This window comes from Sceloporus occidentalis, unplaced genomic scaffold (genome assembly GCF_023333645.1).
Source record: "Sceloporus occidentalis isolate IW3139 unplaced genomic scaffold, rSceOcc1.0.p SCAF_24, whole genome shotgun sequence".
Lineage (NCBI taxonomy): Eukaryota > Metazoa > Chordata > Lepidosauria > Squamata > Phrynosomatidae > Sceloporus > Sceloporus occidentalis.
The window spans coordinates 14,270,054-14,292,128 of NW_028317004.1; positions in this window are offsets into that span (position 1 = coordinate 14,270,054).

A 22,075-nucleotide genomic window follows, 5' to 3' on the forward strand; every position below is an offset into this window, starting at 1 on the left:
GTCCATGTTTAATGCTATGTCCATGTTTAATGTTATCAATATGTTTAATGCTATGTCCGTGTTTATTGTTATGTTCATGTTAATGCTATGCCCATTTTTAATTTTATCTCTATTTGTAATGATATGTCCAGGTTTCATGCTATGTGCATGTTTCATGCTATATCCATGTTAATGCTATCTCCATGTTTAATGCCATCTCCATGTGTAATGCTATGTCTTGTTTAATGCTATGTCCATGTTTATTGCTATGTCCATGTTTAATGCTATATCCATGTTTCATGCTATGTACATGTTTCATGCTATATCCATGTTAATGCTATCTCCATGTTTAATGCTATGTCCATGTTTAATGTTATGTCCATTTGTAATGCTATGTCCATGTTTATTGCTATGTCCATGTTTATTTCTATGTCCATGTTTAATGCTCTGTGCATGTGGAAGGCTATGCCAATGTTTAATGATATCTCCATGTGTAATGCTATGTCATGTTTAATGCTATATCCATGTGTAATGCTATTTCCATTTTAATGCTATGTTCATGTTTAATGTTATCTCTGTGTAATGCTATATCCATGTTAATGCTATCTCCATGTTTAATGCCATCTCCATGTGTAATGCTATGTCTTGTTTAATGCTATGTCCATGTTTATTGCTATGTCCATGTTTAATGCTATATCCATGTTCAATGGTATCGCTATCTTTAATGTTATCTCTATGTTTAATGCTATGTCCATGTTTAATGCTATATCCAGGTTTAATGCTATTCCTATGTTTAATGTTATCTCTATGTTTAATTCTATGTCCATGTTTAATGGGATCTCCATGTGTAATGCCATATCCTTTTTTAATGCCATGTCCATGTGAAATCTTATGTCCATATGTAATGCTATGTCCATGTTTCATGCTATGTCCATGTTTAGGGCAAAGTCAATTTTTAATGTTCTTTCTATGTGTAATGCTATGCCCATGTTTAATGCTATGTCCATGTTTAATGTGATCACTATGTTTAATGCCATGCCCATGTTTAATGTTATCTCTATGTTTAATGCTATGTCCATGTTTAATTCTATATCCCTGCTTAATGCTATGTCCATGTTTAATGCTTTATCCATGTTTAATGCTATGCCCATGTTTAATGTTATCTATATGTGTAAGGATTTGTACATATTTAATGCTATATCCATGTTTAACGCTATGTCCATGTTTAATGTTATCTCTATGTTTAATGCTATGTCCATGTTTAATGCTATGTCCATGCTATATCCATGTGTAAGGCTGTGTCTATGTTTAATGTTTAATGCTATGTCCATGTTTAATGTTATCTCTTTGTGCAATGCTATGTCCATGTTTAATGCTATATCCATTTGTTATCTCTATGTTTAATGCTTTGTCCATGTTTAATGTTATCTCTATGTTGAATGCTATAACCATGCTATATCCATGTGTAAGGCTGTGTCTATGTTTAATGTTTAATGATATGTCCATGTTTAATGTTATATCTTTGTACAGTGCTATGTCCATGGTTAATACTATATCCATGTTTAATGTTATCTGTATGTTTAATGATATGTCCATGTTTAATGCTATGTCCTTGTTTAATGCTATGCCCATGTTTTATGCTATGCCCATGTGTAATGTTATCTCTTTGTGTAATGCTATATCCATGTTTAATCATATCTATATATGTAATGCTATGTCCATGTTTAATGCTATGTCCATGTTTAATACTATGTCATGTTTATTGCTATATCCATGTTTAATGCTATCTCCATGTTTAATGTTATCTCCATGTTTATTGCTATGTCCATGTTTAATGCTCTGGCTATGTTTAATGCTATATCCATGTGTAATGCTATGTCATGTTTAATGCTATATCCGTGTGTAATGCTATATCCATATTTAATGCTATGTCCATGTTTAATGTTATCTCTATGTGTAATGATATGTCTATGTGTAATGCTATGTCCATGTTTAATGTTATCTCTATGTATAATTCTATGTCCATGTTTAATGCTATGTCCATGTTTAATGCTATGTCCTTGGTTAAGGCTATGTCCTTGTTGAATGCTATGTCAATGTTTAATGTTACCTCTCTGTATAATGATATGTCCAGGCTTAATGCTATGTCCATGTTTCATGCTTTATCCATGTTTAATGCTATGTCCACGTTTAATGCTATATCCATTTTTATTGCTATCTCCATGTGTAATGCTATATCCATGTTTAATGCTATGTCCGTGTTTAATGTTATCTCTATGTTTAATGATATGTCCATGTTTAATGTTATATCTATGTGTAGTGCTATGTCCATGTTTAATGTTATATGTATGTTTAATGCTATGTCCATGCTCACTGTTATCGCTATGTTTAATGCCGCTGTTTAATGCTATATCCATGTTTAATGCTATGCCCATATTTAATGTTATCTATATGTGTAAGGATTTGTCCATATTTAATGCTATATCCATGTTTAACGCTATGTCCATGTTTAATGTTATATCTATGTTTAATGCTATGTCCATGTTTAATGCTATGTCCATGTTTTTTGCTATGTCCATGTTTAATGCTATCCCCATGTGTAATGATATATCTATGTTTAATGTTATGTCCGTGTTTAATGTTATCTCTATGTTTAATGATATGTCCATGTTTAATGTTATCTCCATGTATATTGCTATGCCTATGTTTAATGCTCTGTCCATGTGTAAGGCTATGTCAATGTCTAATGCTATGTCCATGTTTAATACTATCTCCATGAGTAATGCTATGTCATGTTTAATGCTATATCCATGTGTAATGCTATGTCATGTTTAATGCTATATCCGTGTGTAATGCTATGTCCATATTTAATGCTATGTCCATGTTTAATGCTATGTCCATGTTTAATGCAATATCCACGTTTAATGCTATTCCCATGTTTAATGTTATCTGTCTGTTTAATACTATGTCCATGTTTAATGCTATGTCATGTTTATTGCTATGTCCATGTTTAATGCTATCTCCATGTGTAATGCTATATCCATGTTTAATGCTATGTCCTTGTTAATGCTATGTCCATGTTTAATGTTATCTTCATGTTTATTGCTATGTCCATGTTTAATGCTATGTCCATGTTTAAGGTTATCTCTGTGTAATGCTATATCCATGTTTAATGCTATGTCCATGTTTAATGTTATCTCTATGTGCAATGATATGTCCATGTTTAATGTTATCTCTATGTTTAATGTTATCTCCATGTGTAATGATAGCTCCATGTTTAAAGCTATATCCATGTTTAATGCTATGTCCATGTTTAATGTTATCTCTATGTTTAATGCTATGTCCATGTTTAATGCTATATCCATGTTTAATGCTATGCCCATGTTTAATGTTATCTATATGTGTAATGCTATGTCTATGTGTAAGGCTGTATCTATGTTTAATGTTTAATGCTATGTGCATGTTTAATGTTATCTCTTTGTGCAATGTTTGTGCAATGCTATGCCCATGTTTCATGTTATATCTATGTGTAAGGCTGTGTCTATGTTTATTCTTTAATTTTTAATGCTATGTCCATGTTTAATGTTATCTATATGTGTAATGCTATGTCTATGTGTAAGGCTGTATCTATGTTTAATGTTTAATGCTATGTGCATGTTTAATGTTATCTCTATGTGCAATGTTATGTCCATGTTTAATGCTATGCCCATGTTTAATGTTATCTGTATGTTTAATGCTATGTCCTTGTCTTATGCTACGTCCATGTTTTATGCTTTGCCCATGTTTAATGTTATCTCTATGTTTAATGCTATGTACATGTTTAATGTTATCTCTATGTTTAATGCTATGTCCATGCTATATCCATGTGTAAGGCTGTGTCTATGTTTAATCTTTAATGCTATGTCCATGTTTAATGTTATCTCTTTGTGCAATGCTATGTCCATGTTTAATGCTATATCCATGTGTAATGATATGTCCATGTTTAACATAGTTTACATGAATTAACCATGTAATATCTACTTGTAAAGCTATCTCCATGTGTAATGCTATGTCATTTTTTTTCCTATTTCCATTTTTAATGTTATCTGTATGTTTAATGCTATGCCCCTGTTTAATGCTATGCCCATATTTTATGCTATGCCCATGTTTTATGTTATCTCTACGTGTAATATTATCTCTGTGTAATGCTATATCCATGTTTATTGCTATATGCATGTTTAATCGTATCTATATATGTAATGCTATGTCTATGTTTAATACTATATCGATGTTTAATACTATGTCCATGTTTAATGCTATGTCATGTTTATTGCTATGTCCATGTTTAATGCGATCTCCATGTGTAATGCTATATCCATGTTTAATGCTATGTCCTTGTTAATGCTATGTCCATGTTTAATGCTCTTTGTATGTTTAATGCTATAGCCATGTGTAATGCTATATCATGTTTAATGCTATATCCGTGTGTAATGCTATTCCCATGTTTAATGTTATCTCTCTGTTTAATTCTATGTCCATGTTTAATGCTATGTCCATGTTTAATGTTATCTGTATGTTTAATGCCATGTCCTTGTTTAATGCTATGTCCTTCTTGAATGCTATGCCCATGTTTTATGCTATGCCAATGTTTAATGTTATCTCTATGTTTAATGCTAAGTCCATGTTTAATGTTATCTCTATATTTAATGCTATGTCCATGTTTAATGCTATGTCCTTGTTAATGCAATGTCAGTGTTTAATGTTAACTCTATGTGTAATGATATGTCCAGGTTTAATGCTATGTCCATGTTTCATGCTATATCCATGTTTAATGCTATGTCCACGTTTAATGCTATATCCATGTTAATGCTTTCTCCATTTTTATTGCTATCTCCATGTGTAATGCTATATCCATGTTTAATGCTATGTCCGTGTTTAATGTTATCTCTATGTTTAATGATATGTCCATGCTCACTGTTATCGCTATGTTTAATGCCGCTGTTTAATGCTATATCCATGTTTAATGCTATGCCCATGTTTAATGTTATCTATATGTGTAAGGATTTGTCCATATTTAATGCTATATCCATGTTTAACGCTATGTCCATGTTTAATGTTATATCTATGTTTAATGCTATGTCCATGTTTAATGCTATGTCCATGTTTTTGCTATGTCCATGTTTTAAGCTATCCCCATGTGTAATGATATATCTATGTTTAATGTTATGTCCGTGTTTAATGTTATCTCTATGTTTAATGATATGTCCATGTTTAATGTTATCTCCATGTTTATTGCTATGCCTATGTTTAATGCTCTGTCCATGTGGAAGGCTATGTCAATGTCTAATGCTATGTCCATGTTTAATACTATCTCCATGAGTAATGCTATGTCATGTTTAATGCTATATCCATGTGTAATGCTATGTCATGTTTAATGCTATATCCGTGTGTAATGCTATGTCCATATTTAATGTTATGTCCATGTTTAATGCTATGTCCATGTTTACTGCTATATCCACGTTTAATGCTATTCCCATGTTTAATGTTATCTCTCTGTTTAATACTATGTCCATGTTTAATACTATGTCATGTTTATTGCTATGTCCATGTTTAATGCTATCTCCATGTGTAATGCTATATCCATGTTTAATGCTATGTCCTTGTTAATGCTATGTCGATGTTTAATGTTATCTTCATGTTTATTGCTATGTCCATGTTTAATGCTATGTCCATGTTTAAGGTTATCTCTGTGTAATGCTATATCCATGCATAATGCCATATCCATGTTTAATGCTATGTCCATGTTTAATGTTATCTCTATGCGTAATGATATGTCCATGTTTAATGTTATCTCTATGTTTAATGTTATCTCCATGTGTAATGATAGCTCCATGTTTAAAGCTATATCCATGTTTAATGCTATGTCCATGTTTAATGTTATTTCTATGTTTAATGTTATCTCTATGTTTAATGCTATGTCCATGTTTAATGCTATATCCATGTTTAATGCTATGTCCATGTTTAATGTTATTTCTATGTTTAATGTTATCTATATGCGTAATGCTATGTCTATGTGTAAGGTTGTATCTATGTTTAATGTTTAATGCTATGTGCATGTTTAATGTTATCTCTATGTGTAATGCTATGCCCATGTTTCATGTTATATCTATGTGTAAGGCTGTGTCTATGTTTATTCTTTAATGTTTAATGCTATGCTCATGTTTAATGTTATCTCTATGTGCAATGCTATGCCCATGTTTAATGTTATCTGTATGTTTAATGGTATGTCCTTGTCTTATGCTACGTGCATGTTTTATGCTTTGCCCATGTTTAATGTTATCTCTATGTTTAATGCTATGTCCATGTTTAATGTTATCTCTATGTTTAATGCTATGTCCATGCTATATCCATGTGTAAGTCTGTGTCTATGTTTAATCTTTAATGCTATGTCCATGTTTAATGTTATCTCTTTGTGTAATGATATGTCCATGTTTAACATAGTTTACATGAATTAACCATGTAATATCTACTTGTAAAGCTATCTCCATGTGTAATGCTATGTCATTTTTTTCCTGTTTCCATGTTTAATGTTATCTGTATGTTTAATGCTATGTCCCTGTTTAATGCTATGCCCATGTTTTATGCTATGCCCATGTTTTATGTTATATCTACGTGTAATGTTATCTCTATGTGTAATGCTATATCTATGTTTAATACTATGTCCGTGTTTAATGTTATCTCTATGTTTAATGCTATGTCCATGTTCAATGTTACCTGTATGTTTATTGCTATGTCGATGTTTAATGTTCTATCTATGCTTAATGCTATTCCCATGTTTAATGTTATCTCTATGTGTAATGATGTGTCCATGATTAATGCTATATCCATGTGCAGTGCTAAGTCCATGTTTATTGTTATCAGTATGTTTAATGCTATGCCCATGTTTAATGTTATCTCTATGTGTAATGCTATGTCCTTGATTAATGTTATCTCTATGTTTAATGCTATGTCCTTGTTTAATGCTACGTCCATTTTTAGTGCTATGCCCATGTTTTATGTTATCTCTATGTGTAATGATGTGTCCATGTTTAATGCTATGTCCTTGTTAATGCTATGTCCATGTTTAATGTTATCTTCATGTTTATTGATATGTCCATGTTTAATGCTATGTCCATGTTTAAGGTTATCTCTGTGTACTGCTATATCCATGCATAATGCCATATCCATGTTTAATGCTATGTCCATGTTTAATGTTATCTCTATGTGGAATGATATGTCCATGTTTAATGCTATATCCAGATTTAATGATATTCCTATGTTTAATGTTATCTCTATGTTTAATTCTATATCCATGTTTAATGGTATCTCCATGTGTAATGCTATATCCTTGTTTAATGCTATATCCTTGTTTAATGCTATGTCCATGTGAAATCTTATGTCCATATGTAATGCTTTGTCCATGTTTCATGCTATGTCCATGTTTAGTGCAAAGTCCATTTTTAATGTTTTTTCTATGTGTGATGCTATGCCCATGTTTAATGATATGTCCATGTTTCATGTGATCACTATGTTTAATGTTATCTCTATGTTTAATGCCATGCCCATGTTTAATGTTATCTCTATGTTTAATGCTATGTCCATGTTTAATGCTATGTCCATGTTTAATGCTATATCCATGCTTAATGCTATGTCCATGTTTAATGCTATGTCCATGTTTAATGTTATCTCTATGTGTAATACTATGTCCATGTTTAATGCTATATCCATGTTTAATGCTATGCACTTGTTTAATGTTATTTATATGTGTAAGGATTTGTCCATATTTAATGCTATATCCATGTTTAACGCTACGTCCATGTTTAATGTTATCTCTATGTTTAATGCTATGTCCATGTTTAATGCTATGTCCATGTTTAATGCTATATCCATGCTTAATGCTATGTCCATGTTTAATGCTATGTCCATGTTTAATGTTATCTCTATGTATAATACTATGTCCATGTTTAATGTTATGTCCTTGTTAATTCTATGTCAATGTTTAATGTTATCTCTATGTGTAATGATATGTCCACGTGTAATGCTATGTCCATGTTTCATGCTATGTCCATGTTTAATGCTATGTCCATGTTTAATGTTATATCCATGTTAATGCTATCTCCATTTTTAATGCTATCTCCATGTGTAATGATATATCTATGTTTAATGTTATATCCGTGTTTAATGTTATCTCTATCTTTAATGATATGTCCATGTTTAATGTTATCTCCATGTTTATTGCTATGCCCATGTTTAATGATCTTTCCATGTGGAAGGCTATGTCAATGTCTAATGCTTTGTCCATGTTTAATTCTATCTCCAAGTGTAATGCTATGTCATGTTTAATGCTATATCCATGTGTAATGCTGTGTCATGTTTAATGCCTGGCGATTAGGTGTTTTTGAGCCAAACCTATAATTGGGTTTAGGATCCAGATCCCCCGCGGCGTTGCAGGGGACTTGGATCCTCCGTTCCGACAGCAGTGGGCGTCTGTGCGATGTAGACAACCCCGCTGCTGCCGGCGGGGTCCGCCCACCCTCCTCACTGAACGGGGCTGTCACCGCCCACGAAGGTCACTGAGTCGCGCTGGACAGCTGACTCAATTCTATTTCTGATCAACGGGGACTGCTTCTTAAAATGCCACCCTTGTCGATTCAAAATAGAAGTGAGTGAGCCGGCGCCGCTCAATAACTTTCACGGGCGGCAACAGCGCCCTTACGAAAAATTACTGCAGTTTTTCTGAAGTAATACTGCAGTATTTTGGACATGAAAAAACTGCAATACTGCACTTTTACTGCAGTATTACTGCACATTTACCGCACTTTTTTCTTTTATATTGCAACCCTACAGTTGTACTTCAATGTACTGTAGCTTTATTGCATTTGTACTTCCGTACAAAAATAACTGCAGTAAAACTGCAGTACAGTGAAGTACAAATGCAGGAAAAGTGCAGTACTACTGCAGTAAAAGTGCAGTATTGCAGTTTTTTCATGTCCAAAAAACTGCAGTATTACTTCAGAAAAACTGCAGTAATCTTTTTGTAAGGGCGCTGCTCAATGACCTTTGTGGGCGGTGCCAGCCCCGTTCAGTGAGGAGGGTGGGCGGAGCCGCCGGCAGCAGCAGCGGATGTTTGACAGCGGGAATCCTACAGAGTCCACATCAGAGTCAGTTAAGTGGAAGTAACTGGGGGCATGCTTGGCAGTGGGAGGCTGGGACAAAGATGTTTATGGGAGAGTGGGGGCAAAGACAAGCTCTGTCCCCAATTTCCTATAGGCATCTTTGTCACTAAATAGCTTCCCATAGTCCCATGTTTAGTGACAAAGATGCCAATGGGAAACTGGGGGCAAAGGCAAATTCTGTCCCCTGTTTCCCGTAGGCATCTTTGTCACTAAACATGGCACTATGGGAAGGTATTTAATGACAAAGATGCCTATGGGAAACTGGGGACAGAGTTAATGGGATTAATTAATGGTAATTAGAAGTATGCACTGGTGCTTTTTAGTGTGAGCAAAGTGCTAGGGCAAAGTGAAAGTGCTGGGGCAAAGTGAGGGGTAGGGTAAAGTGTGAGACTGTTAGTGCTGGGCAAAGTGTGGGTGCAGGGCAAAGTGCTGGGGCAAAAAAAAGTCCTGGCTCCTAACTTTTTTAGTTGGCTCCTAGATTTAAAAAAATTGTCAAGCCCTGGTTAATGCTATGTCCATGTTTAATGTTATCTCTATGTTTAATGTTATCTGCATGTGTAATGATAGCTCCATATTTAAAGCTATATCCATGTTTAATGCTATGTCCATGTTTAATGTTATCTCTATGTTTAATGTTATCTCTATGTTTAATGCTATGTCCATGTTTAATGCTATATCCATGTTTAATGCTATGCCCATGTTTAATGTTATCTATATGTGTAATGCTATGTCTATGTGTAAGGCTGTATCTATGTTTAATGTTTAATGCTATACCCATGTTTCATGTTATATCTATGTGTAAGGCTGTGTCTATGTTTATTCTTTAAAGTTTAATGCTATGCCCATGTTTAATGTTATCTCTATGTTTAATGCTATGTCCATGCTATATCCATGTGTAAGGCTGTGTCTATGTTTAATGTTTAATGCTATGTCCATGTTTAATGTTATCTCTTTGTGCAATGCTATGTCCATGTTTAATGCTATATCCATGTGTTATCTCTATGTTTAATGCTATGTCCATGTTTAATGTTATCTCTATGTTTAATGCTATATCCATGCTATATCCATGTGTAAGGCTGTGTCTATGTTTAATGTTTAATGCTATGTCCATGTTTAATGTTATATCCATGTGTAATGATATCTCCATGTTTAACATAGTTTACATGAATTAACCATGTAATATCTACTTGTAAAGCTATCTCCATGTGTAATGCTATGTCATGTTTTTTCCTATTTCCATGTTTAATGCTATCTCCATGTTTAATGTTATCTGTATGTTTAATGCTATGTCCCTGTTTAATGCTATGCCCATGTTTTATGCTATGCCCATGTTTTATGTTATCTCTACGTGTAATGTTATCTCTATGTGTAATGCTATATCCATGTTTAATGCTATATCCATGTTTAATCTTAGCTATATATGTAATGTTATGTCCATGTTTAGTACTATGTCCATGTTTAATACTATGTCCATGTTTAATGCTATGTCATGTTTATTGCTATGTCCATGTTTAATGCTATCTCCATGTGTAATGCTATATCCTTGTTTAATGCTATGTCCTTGTTAATGCTATGTCCATGTTTAATGTTATCTTCATGTTTATTGCTATGTCCATGTTTAATGCTATCTCCATGTGTAATGCTATATCATGTTTAATGTTATCTGTATGTTTAATGCCATGTCCTTGTTTAATGCTATGTCCTTCTTGAATGCTATGCCCATGGTTTATGTTGTGCCAATGTTTAATGTTATCTCTATGTTTAATACTAAGTCCATGTTTAATGTTATCTCTATGCTTAATGCTATGTCCATGTTTAATGCTATGTCCTTGTTAATGCAATGTCAGTGTTTAATGTTAACTCTATGTGTAATGATATGTCCAGGTTTAATGCTATGTCCATGTTTCATGCTATCTCCATTTTTAATGCTATCTCCATCTTTACTGCTATGTCATGTTTTTTGCTATGTCCATGTTTAATGCTATCTCCATGTGTAATGCTATGTCTGTGTTCAATGTTACCTCTATGTTTAATGATATGTCCATGTTTAATGTTATATCCATGTGTAGTGCTATGTCCATGTTTAATGTTATCTGTATGCTTATTGTCGATGTTTAATACTATATCTATGCTTAATGGTATTCCTATGTTTAATGTTATCTCTATGTGTAATGGTGTGTCCAGGATTAATGCTATATCCATGTGTAGTGCTATGTCCTTGTTTAATGCTATGCCCATGTTTTATGCTATGCCAATGTTTAATGTTATCTCTATGTTTAATGCTAAGTCCATGTTTAATGTTATCTCTATGTGTAATTATATGTCCAGGTTTAATGCTATGTCCATGTTTCATGCTATCTCCATTTTTAATGCTATCTCCATCTGTAATGCTATGTCATGTTTTTTGCTATGTCCATGTTTAATGCTATCTCCATGTGTAATGCTATATCTATGTTTAATACTATGTCCGTGTTTAATGTTATATCCATGTGTATTGCTATGTCCATGTTCAATGTTATCTGTATGTTTATTGCTATGTCGATGTTTAATGCTCTATCTATGCTTAATGCTATTACCATGCTTAATGTTATCTCTATGTGTAATGATGTGTCCATGATTAATTCTATATCCATGTGCAGTGCTATGTCCATGTTTATTGTTATCTGTATGTTTAATGCTATGTCCATGTTTAATGTTATCTCTATGTGTAATGATATGTCCATGTTTAATCCTATGTCCATGTTTAATCCTGTGTCTATGTTTATTCTGTAATGTTTAATACTATGTCCATGTTTAATGTTATCTGTATGTTTAATGCTATGTCCATGTTTAATGTTATCTCTATGTGCAATATTATGTCCATGTTTAATGCTATATTCATGTGTAATGCTATGTCCATGTTTAATGCTATGCCCATGTTTAATTTTATCTCTATGTTTAATGCTATGTCCTTGTCTCATGCTATATCCATGTTTTATGCAATGTCCATGTTTTATGCTATGCCCATGTTTAATGTTATCTCTATGTTTAATGCTATATCCATGCTAGCTCCATATTTAATGCTCCTTCCGTGTGTAATTTTATGTATGTCCATGTTTAATGCTATATCCATGTTAATGCTATGCCCATGTTTAAGTTTTTTTTCTATTTGTAATGATATGTCCATGTTTAATGCTATAGCCATGTTTAATGTTATCGCTATGTGTAATGATATGTTCATGTGTTGTCCATATTTAATGTTATCCCTATATTTAATGCTATGTCCATGTTTAATGTTATCTCTATGTGTAATGCTATATCCTTGTTTAATGCTATGTCCATGTGAAATCGTATGTCCATATGTAATGCTATGTCCATGTTTAGTGCAAAGTCCATTTTTAATGTTTTTTTCTATGTGTAATGCTATGCCCATGTTTAATGCTATATCCATGTTTAATGCTATGCCCATGTTTAATGCTATGTCCATGTTTAATGTGATCTCTATGTTTAATGTTATCTCTATGTTTAATGCTATGTCCATGTTTAATGCAATATCCATGCTTAATGCTATGTCCATGTTTAATGCTATGTCCATGTTTAATGTTATCTCTATGTGTAATGCTATGTCCATGTTTAATGCTATATCCATGCTTAATGCTATATCCATATTTAATGCTATGTCAATGTTTAATGCTATGTTCATGTTTTATGCTATATCCATGTTTAATGCTATATCAATTAGTAAGGCTGTGTCTATGTTTAATGTTTAATGCTATGTCCATGTTTAATCCTATGTCCATGTTTAATGCTATGTCCATGTTTAATGTTATCTCTATGTTTAATGCTATGTCCTTGTTTAATGCTACGTCCATTTTTAATGCTATGCCCATGTTTTATCTTATCTCTATGTGTAATGATGTGTCCATGATTAATGCTATATACATGTGTAGTGCTATATCCATGTTTATTGTTATCTGTATGTTTAATGCTATGTCCATGTTTAATGTTATCGCTATGTGTAATGATATGTCCATTTTTAATGCTATATCCATGTATAATGATATGTCCGTGTTTAGTCCTATGTCCATGTTTAATCCTGTGTCTATGTTTATTCTGTAATGTTTAATACTATGTCCCTATTGTCTCATGCTATATCCATGTTTTATGCAATATCCATGTTTTATGCGATGCCCATGTTTAATGTTATCTCTATGTTTAATGCTATATCCATGCTAGCTCCATATTTATTGCTCCTTCCGTGTGTAATTTTATGTATGTCCATAGCATGTTAATGCTATGCCCATGTTTAAGGTTTTTTTCTATTTGTAATGATATGTCCATGTTTAATGCTATAGCCATGTGTAGTGGTATGCCATTGTTTAATGTTTTCTCTATGTTTAATGCTATGTCCATGTTTAATGCTATGTCCATGTTTAATGCTATATCCTTGTTTAATGCTATGTCCATGTGAAATCGTATGTCCATATGTAATGCTATGTCCATGTTTAGTGCAAAGTCCATTTTTAATGTTTTTTTCTATGTGTAATGCTATGCCCATGTTTAATGCTATATCCATTTTTAATGCTATGCCCATGTTTAATGCTATGTCCATGTTTAATGCTACATCCATGCTTAATGCTATGTCCATGTTTAATGCTATGTCCATGTTTAATGGTATCTCTATGTGTAATGCTATGTCCATGTTTAATGCTATACCCATTCTTAATGCTATATCCATATTTAATGCTATCTCCATGTTTAATGAAATGTCCATGTTTAATGCTATCTCCGTGTGTAATGCTTTATCCATTTTTAATGCTATGTCAATGTTTAATGCTATGTCAAAGTTTAATGATATGTCCATGTTTAATGCTATGTTCATGTTTTATGATATGTCCATGTTTAATGCTATGTCCATGTTTAATATAATGCCCATGTTTAATGTTATCTCTATGTGTAATGCTATCTCCATGTTTAATGATATCTCCATGTGTAGTGCTATGCCCATGTTTAATTGTATCTCTATATGCAATGCTATGTCCATGTTTAATGCTATGTTCATGTTTTATGATATGTCCATGTTTAATGCTATGTCCATGTTTAATATAATGCCCATGTTTAATGCTATCTCCATGTGTAATGCTATCTCCATGTTTAATGCTATCTCCTTGTGTAATGCTATCTCCATGTGTAATGCTATGTCATGTTTAATGCTATGTCCATGTTTATTGCTATGTCCATGTTTAATGCTATGTCCATCTGTAACGCTATGTCCATGTTTAATGCTATGTCCATGTTTACTGCTCTGTCCATGTGGAAGGCTATGTCCATGTTTAGTGCTATGTCCGTGAGTAGTTCTACATCCATGTGTAATGCTATCTCCATGTTTAATGCCATCTCCATGTTTAAAGCCGTCTCCATGTTTAATGCTATGTCCATTTATATTGAACTTAAGGCAGCCTATTCAAGGGAATGAGCTTCGGTGGAGGCATAATCATCCACAGAGGCTTTGTGCTTCCGTGTTGTCAAATACATTTTGCCTTATCTTCTCTACAGGTCTAAGTACACAGTTAACCTCTTAGTGTCCAGAGGGAAGGACAATCTTTCAAGCCATGGTTTTTCCTCTCCTGTGTGCTGAGAGGTGACTCTTCGTGAGTCTCGAGGTAGCTGTCACTACGATCAGTGCTTTCAGGCCTAATTAATTTGACTATTTTTTCATTAATGTTGTAATTAATAATAAATAGATTAAATGACCCTTAGTTTCTGTTGTGTTTTTTTATACTATTGACTAAAAGTAGCTTTAACCATATGTATTAACAAAAATGAATGGAGTTTATCCAGACCAATGGATCGGGCCCAACCAGTGTGTACGCTAAAGAGCTGCAAGGCATTCTCAGGGCCCTTTGCCAGGCATTTCATGCTTTAATAAAAAACACCAATGCACAGGCGTAGAAAAAGGACAATGTATGAATTTAAAAGGTTACAAATTTGCATCAGTGCGTCTTTTTTCTCATGTATAGATGTCACTTACATCTTCACACACATCATAGTTAAACATTTAGAATGAGTAATGTTATAAAAAAATACTAAAACCCCATATTTTTATATATATCTAGACCCTCACTAAATCAGTTAAATTGACAGAACTTACCCCCAACAACAATTCAGGTGTCCAGATTGTATATGCATTTTGAGCACTTTAATTGTGCTTATAAGGTGTATATTGCTGTTTTGGAACTGTTGTTTTTTTACATTTAGTATGTTGAGTTTGTAACTGGAAATTTTAAACAAAGAAGCCATAAACACCACCCAATCTAGGATATGTCACTAGTGGCTTCAGGACACATTCCAAGCAGCCATTTTGCCACCAATCACTGCCGAAATTAGCTATAGAAATACTTTCCTGAACTTTTTTTCACCAACACTTCTGTGTTTTTTAGAATTTTTTGGCACAGGTTATGTGTTATGGCAGAGAAATCCAGTATATGTTTTTTTAAAATTATGGAAATACCCTACATGCATAGGTTTTTTTACATTTTTGGGGGAGGAATTTGCCTGGAACAAACTTTTTGATACCTGCTTAGAGTTTTTATGTAGGTTATGTGCCATCAAAATACCCTACATTTTCATCTTGTTTTACTAAGTTGCAGCAGTCCTACGTTTTTTGGTTTTTTTTATTATCTCAATTCAAATCTCCGTTTATTCAAGGTATGCGTAAAGACAAGTTATAGTGTGTACATTAGAGAAATGGGAGACACCGCCCGCGTTTGCACAGTAAAACAAAACAATATCTGTAAGCGTACCAGGGTCCTAAAGACTCTAGAATGAAAACAGAATCATAACACTCCAGGATGTCATTGCCATCCTACTGTTAAAGCAAAAGCAGAACGATATATATTATTGAGTCCTGGTAGAGAGGGACAGGAAGGGCAGTGGTACCTAAGGAGTCTTTCCTAATACCTTTTTTATAGCAGACTTTTTGTGTGTTTTGTGGGGGGATTGTACAAGGAAAATGCCATTTTTGTCTTTGGATCAGAGGATGTTTCTCAAAATCTTTAGCTGGAACTGTAGAAAATTGTAGCTCTTGCCAGTTCCAAATTTATCTTAAAGCACCTATGTATTAAACACGGCAACTTGGGTTAGGTAGATCACAACTTTTGTATACCATGTTGTGGTCTTGCCTAACACTAGGTAGGGCTGTTGACTTTGATCGGAAAGGTATACCCCACCATGTTGTATTGTTATTGATAATGCACTGTGGTTTTGGGAACTGTGCATCACCCTTAACGCTGACATGTACCAGCACCAAACTTTCATTGTGTATGGAGGAGAGAACATACTCTACATGTCTTCACAAAGCACTTTTGTTTTAGGTATACCAATTGGTGGATGGAAGCTTTTCAGGCTGTCATATATATAAAAAAAAAATAACTCCAGGCTGGTATCGGAATTATCTACCTAGATACCAAAGGTACGTACATTTCCAGTTTCCTATTTTTCCTTCTAGCTACATAACCCTGCACCCACTGATCTTTATACTTTTTAACCTGGCTTTCTAGACCTCAGAGGTCTTTTCGTCAACATTTCTTCTGTAGGAGAGACCTCTGAGGTCCAAACACACACCTTTCAATATAAATCATACAACTTATGCAGTTAAGTGTCCATTTTGCTTGTGGAGCTCTGTAAGAACAATACCAAGACTTTGCTACACCTTTAATTTTATTTCAAATATTTTAAATACACGATAGATACTTAACATAGACACAACTGTACAATGGAACTGACAAAATGTTGATATTGTTTTAAAGATACAATGCCTGGCTTCTTCAAAATATATATAAATAAAAATTCATTAATTCAATCTGAATCCCGTTATGAGTAATGTATTCCTGGTTTTCATCACATTGCTTATGTTTTGGATGCTTTCCAATAAAGCCTTTCTTCAATTGTTGAACTGCTCCAAATTATGTGAATATAAATGTACGTGCACGGAGAGAGAAATAAGACACACGACACACTCTGGGTCAGGTCCAAAATCACTCTGCTTTATTTTGTTTATATTATAGATTATATAGTGTCCGGAAATAGGGACGTCAGGTTACCTAAAGCTTATTAATTGGTTAATCCTGAAACTATGCGGAAATAGGCAGAAAGGCAGAAAATAGTTAGATACTTTCCTGCAACTAGATATAGCCAGGATGGCGCTTGCGGTTAGTAAAACATAGATAATTGAATACACTGCTACTTGCGTCTCCCACGTATCTGCGTGAGGTGTAACCCTTTATTGGTCGAGGCCATCTTATATTCATTAAAACAATAAGCGTTTCTTGCTGATATATAGTGGTTCCATAACAGTCCCCCCTTGAATATATAATGGCCAACTGTCCCTAATCCTGACAGATCCTACCGGACATAATCCCGCATCCTCTTCACCTGCAGTGGCGACAAATTATCCCTATTGGATAAAATCCCGGTTTCAGGTCTTGGACATGTCCCTCGGATCTATATGTCCCTACACGGGGCGGGGATTACCGTCAGGGGGAACTATCGAACTAAATGGTGTTTCATAAAAAGGCGCAAAACTGCTTGGCTCAGTATCATCGTACATGAGCATTAAAGGGGTTGTCAATGGTTACCATACGTCGGATGGATGGGCCAGCATTTGGAGCCAGGGGATTAGGTGGAGGATCACTTTGAGGCTCTTTCCATTCTGGATTATTTGACAGACTCCGCCTTTTTCTGCCAGGATCATATCTGTGCCATGCGATTCTGAAAAGTCATCTGGGTTGCGGCCTCCAATTGATCCGAAAGTCCTTGGAGCGCATCTCGGGCTTTATACTCATCTGAGACCCCCCTAGGAACTCTATTGCATCTATATACACATGGGGGTCGAAGCTTCCCTCGGGGGCTTTTGAGACACTGCGTTTCTTACGGAACAGGGTAGACTGGGCCTCAACAGCTTCTGGCTCTTCCGACATTATAAATAACGGCATTATAACTTTGGCCAGTGCACATTCACCAGTCCAACTACCTTCTAATCTGGTGCGCAGTTTCATGTCTCCACATAGCCAATAGATGTCTCCCAGAGAATATACTTGATTCTGTGTGGGGGGACCGGTCAAATTGCTGTATTCAGCACAATTACCATTAGAGAATTTACCAAGAAATTTGCCTGTTCCTTTGGTGTTTGAAATACAAATGTAAGTGCCAGAATATATAGTAATTCCTCCGTTGAGCCTGGGAGCCTCGATTAATAGAGGATATTCTCTTTTCCATTTCTCACATTCGGTGAATTTGTTACTGGTATTGGTATAAAGACTCAATAGACATAACAGTGACTGATAGGGCAACTGTAGGGGTACTGTACCCAGATGTGGACGGGCTCTACCACACACATAGCAATTGGACTTATTGTGCTTAATAGCAGAATATTGCATCCACTCGAGCCATAGATTAATATCATTATATCCAGTTTCTATGGCTACAGTATCATCATAAGTGGGATTCGCTATAGCTATCATACGTTGAATGGCGCGCAGGGCATTATATGGAATTTCCGGTGGTTTCGAAACTGATTGGTTTGATAGTTTACCTTGTGGCTCTTTCCATTCTAAACTAGTGTACATATCTTTAAGATAGAAGGGGGCCTTGCCGCTCATGAAACCATATTTGTAAATCCCGAAAATATATTTTCGAGCATCAGTTGGCCGGGGATTCTCTATAGTAAGGGTGTATCGTTGGTTATCACCAGTTCCGGTGGATATGAGAGTCATTCGTGAGAGCAATGATTTACCATATTGATCTTTGAGGGCTAGGGCTTCAGGGGGCTTATATCCCCATTTGGTACCTGAATTAGTTATAACAGAGCCCCAATACCTACAGTTGTCCCCCCATTGCCCTCCAACATAGCATATGTACCCAACATATTCTCCTATTTGAACATCACAATACCTGGGGTCAAAATTGTCGGTGGTATCCCCTTCTTGTGTCATCACACCGGTATATACATTGATGTAGCGTTTAAAAACACAATCTATAATGTGACAAAATTGGAATAAGTATGTGGCTACTGGAGTTGTACCAAAAAGTGGGAGGACCTCCCTGTCGTGCGTCTCTTGTAATGGTTACCCAACCCCCCTGGTGACTGGTAGCTTGTGTTGGTTTTCCCCATGTATGTTGGAAAATGAATAATAATAATAATAGTGGGATGCCCGCTCTTTTGCAAAGGATATGCATTTTAGGAGTCAATTGCTGGAGGATTGTATCCTTTGACTCTTGCAGTGCGATGCGTGTATCCACGTGGGCTTCTCTTCAACTTTTACTGAGATAGAAATTGTTAGTAGCACTTGATAAGGGCCCTCGAATTGCGGTTCCAGAGTGGATCGGACGTGTTTCTTCACAACCACCCACTCCCCAGGCAATAGGGAATGGGTACCTTCGAGGGTATTGGGATCTGGAATAGAAGAGAAAACTTGGGCATATATATTAGATCACTGAGTAGTAAAAGCAATAACATATTTTGCAATTGTTCATAATTCATTTGCAACTGCTGTGGGAAGTACTGTCCTAGCCTAGGGCTACTTCCAAAAAATATTTTGTGTGGAGTCAATTTGTGTGATGCCTTTGGCGTATGTCTGATAGCAAAAAATACGATGGGTAGGCACTGTACCCAATTTAGACCAGTCTCTTGAGTCATTTTTAACATTTTTGACTTGAGTATACCGTTCAGTCTTTCCACTTTCCCACTACTTTGGGGTCGGTAGGGGGTGTGGAAGGCGAGATGTGAACCTATAATTTTCCACACTTCTTGAGTGATGTTTGCCGTAAATGCAGGTCCTTGGTTGCTTTCTATGACCTCAGGGACTCCAAAACGGCAAATAAGTTCTTGAATAAATTTCTTTGCGGTAGTGGGTGCGGTTTGGTTTCGTACTGGGTAAACTTCAGGCCATCCAGAGAACACATCTACCACTACTAGTACATATTGAAAAGTCTGACACATTGGCATTTGAATATGGTCGATTTGAATCTGCTGGAAAAAATATTGAGCTTTTGGTAAACATTTGGACAGAGTTGGTTCCGCCCTTCCAGTGTTGTACTGAGCACAGATTAAACAGGATTCGGTGATGCGTGCCAGTATTGGAGTGATTCCTGGAGCAATCCAGATTTTGTCGATGATTTCTTTCATAATGGTTTTAGACTGATGTGTAGGTCCGTGAGCTAACGATGCAACTTAAGGATATAATATCCGGGGTAAACAAAGATATTGGCCTTTGGCCCAGGCTCCCCGCTCATCTTTAGCTGCTCCTTCTTGTATCCATTGGTTTTGTTCCTTGGTTGAAACTTGTTGTTGTAATTGAATTAGAATATCCCAGTCTAATTCCATTGCTGCTTCCTCGGTCACCGTCATTAGAGGGACCGTTGAGTCTTCATTGAGGGCTGCTTGCTTGGCTGCAAAGGCAGATTTCCTTTTGCTTCCATAGTGCCAGCCCGTGAGTGTGCCTTGACTTTGATCACTGCAACTTGTTTCGGGAGTAGGGACGCAGTCATCAAAGCTTCAACTGCTTTCCCGTTCTTGATTGGAGTCCCTGCTGCGGTGATATAATCTCTTGCCTTCCAGATGACTCCAAAATCATGTACAACTCCGAAGACGTACCTGGAATCCGTATAGATATTTGCGGTAGAATCTTTACCATAATACAGGCCTCAGTGAGGGCAGCTACTTCAGCCTCCTGAGCCGACTGATCCGGTCGTAGAGCTTTTGCACAGAATACAGTGGTGTCAGTCGTAACCGCCATTCCCGTATGGAAACGACCCTTGTCATCGGCATATCTGGAGCCGTCCACAAATAGGGTCCATTCTGGGTTTGAGAGTGGGGTATCCTGTATGTTCGGAGGCGAACCGACTTCCGCTTGCATCATGGTCAGACAATCATGTGGATCGTCCTCCGGTGGTACATCTGAAAAATCGACATTTGATGACTGTGTATGCCACAATAGCTGTTCCTGAAGATCTTCTTCTGTGGCTAGATCAATAAAATCCGTAGATGGAATATCAGTATACTCCCCCCCTTGGAAGTGGAAGGAGGGCAGCCGGATTGAGAACATTGCATCGTTGAATAGTAATATTGTCGGGCAACAACAGACTCCTTTGGAGACGAAGATGACGCTGAGCAGTGAGATGTCTGGGTTGGGTCTGTTGTAAAATAGCTGAGATGTCATATTGTAATAAAATGTATATAGGGCCAAATACAAACTTCAAATAATTGGAACACATATAAATGTATGTGCGTCAAAAATAGGCAGAGTCACTTAGATGCAAACAAAGGTGAAACATTTAATACAAACAAAAATAGACGAATATAAAAAGTAGGTAACAAAAATACGAAACAAGTCTTACAAAACCTTGGAGAGGAATTTAGTTCATGACATCTGTCCTATGCATTCCTGAGGATGGAGGGAGGGAGGGAGTGTTGGGACGTGAAGAGTCCGTGGATGGCAAGTACATCTTCTCTCGACCTCTCTTCCCATGCCTCCCCATGTCTTACAAAAGCCTAGCTTATATGTGCCTTGGATAGTGATGTCAGTCTATTGGTCTTCACCTAATTGGGTAAACATGCTCACTAAGATCTTTACACGTCGAAATCCTATTTTAGGTAGTCACTGTACGTATATTGTAATGCCCTTTTAGAGTTACAACTATACCATGCATTAGCAAGTTACTATCCTATCTATAGAACGCCTGTTCAGCAAATCCTTCATTCCATATCTTAAGGTCAAGGAAACCTTGAAGCCTATCATTGAAACATATTAATATATCTTAATAATCATTTATTTATGAACAATGATTACATATCTTTGACTATTGCCTATACCAATAATTATATATGGTCCATTTCATATTACTAGGGTTAAAATAGATGTTAA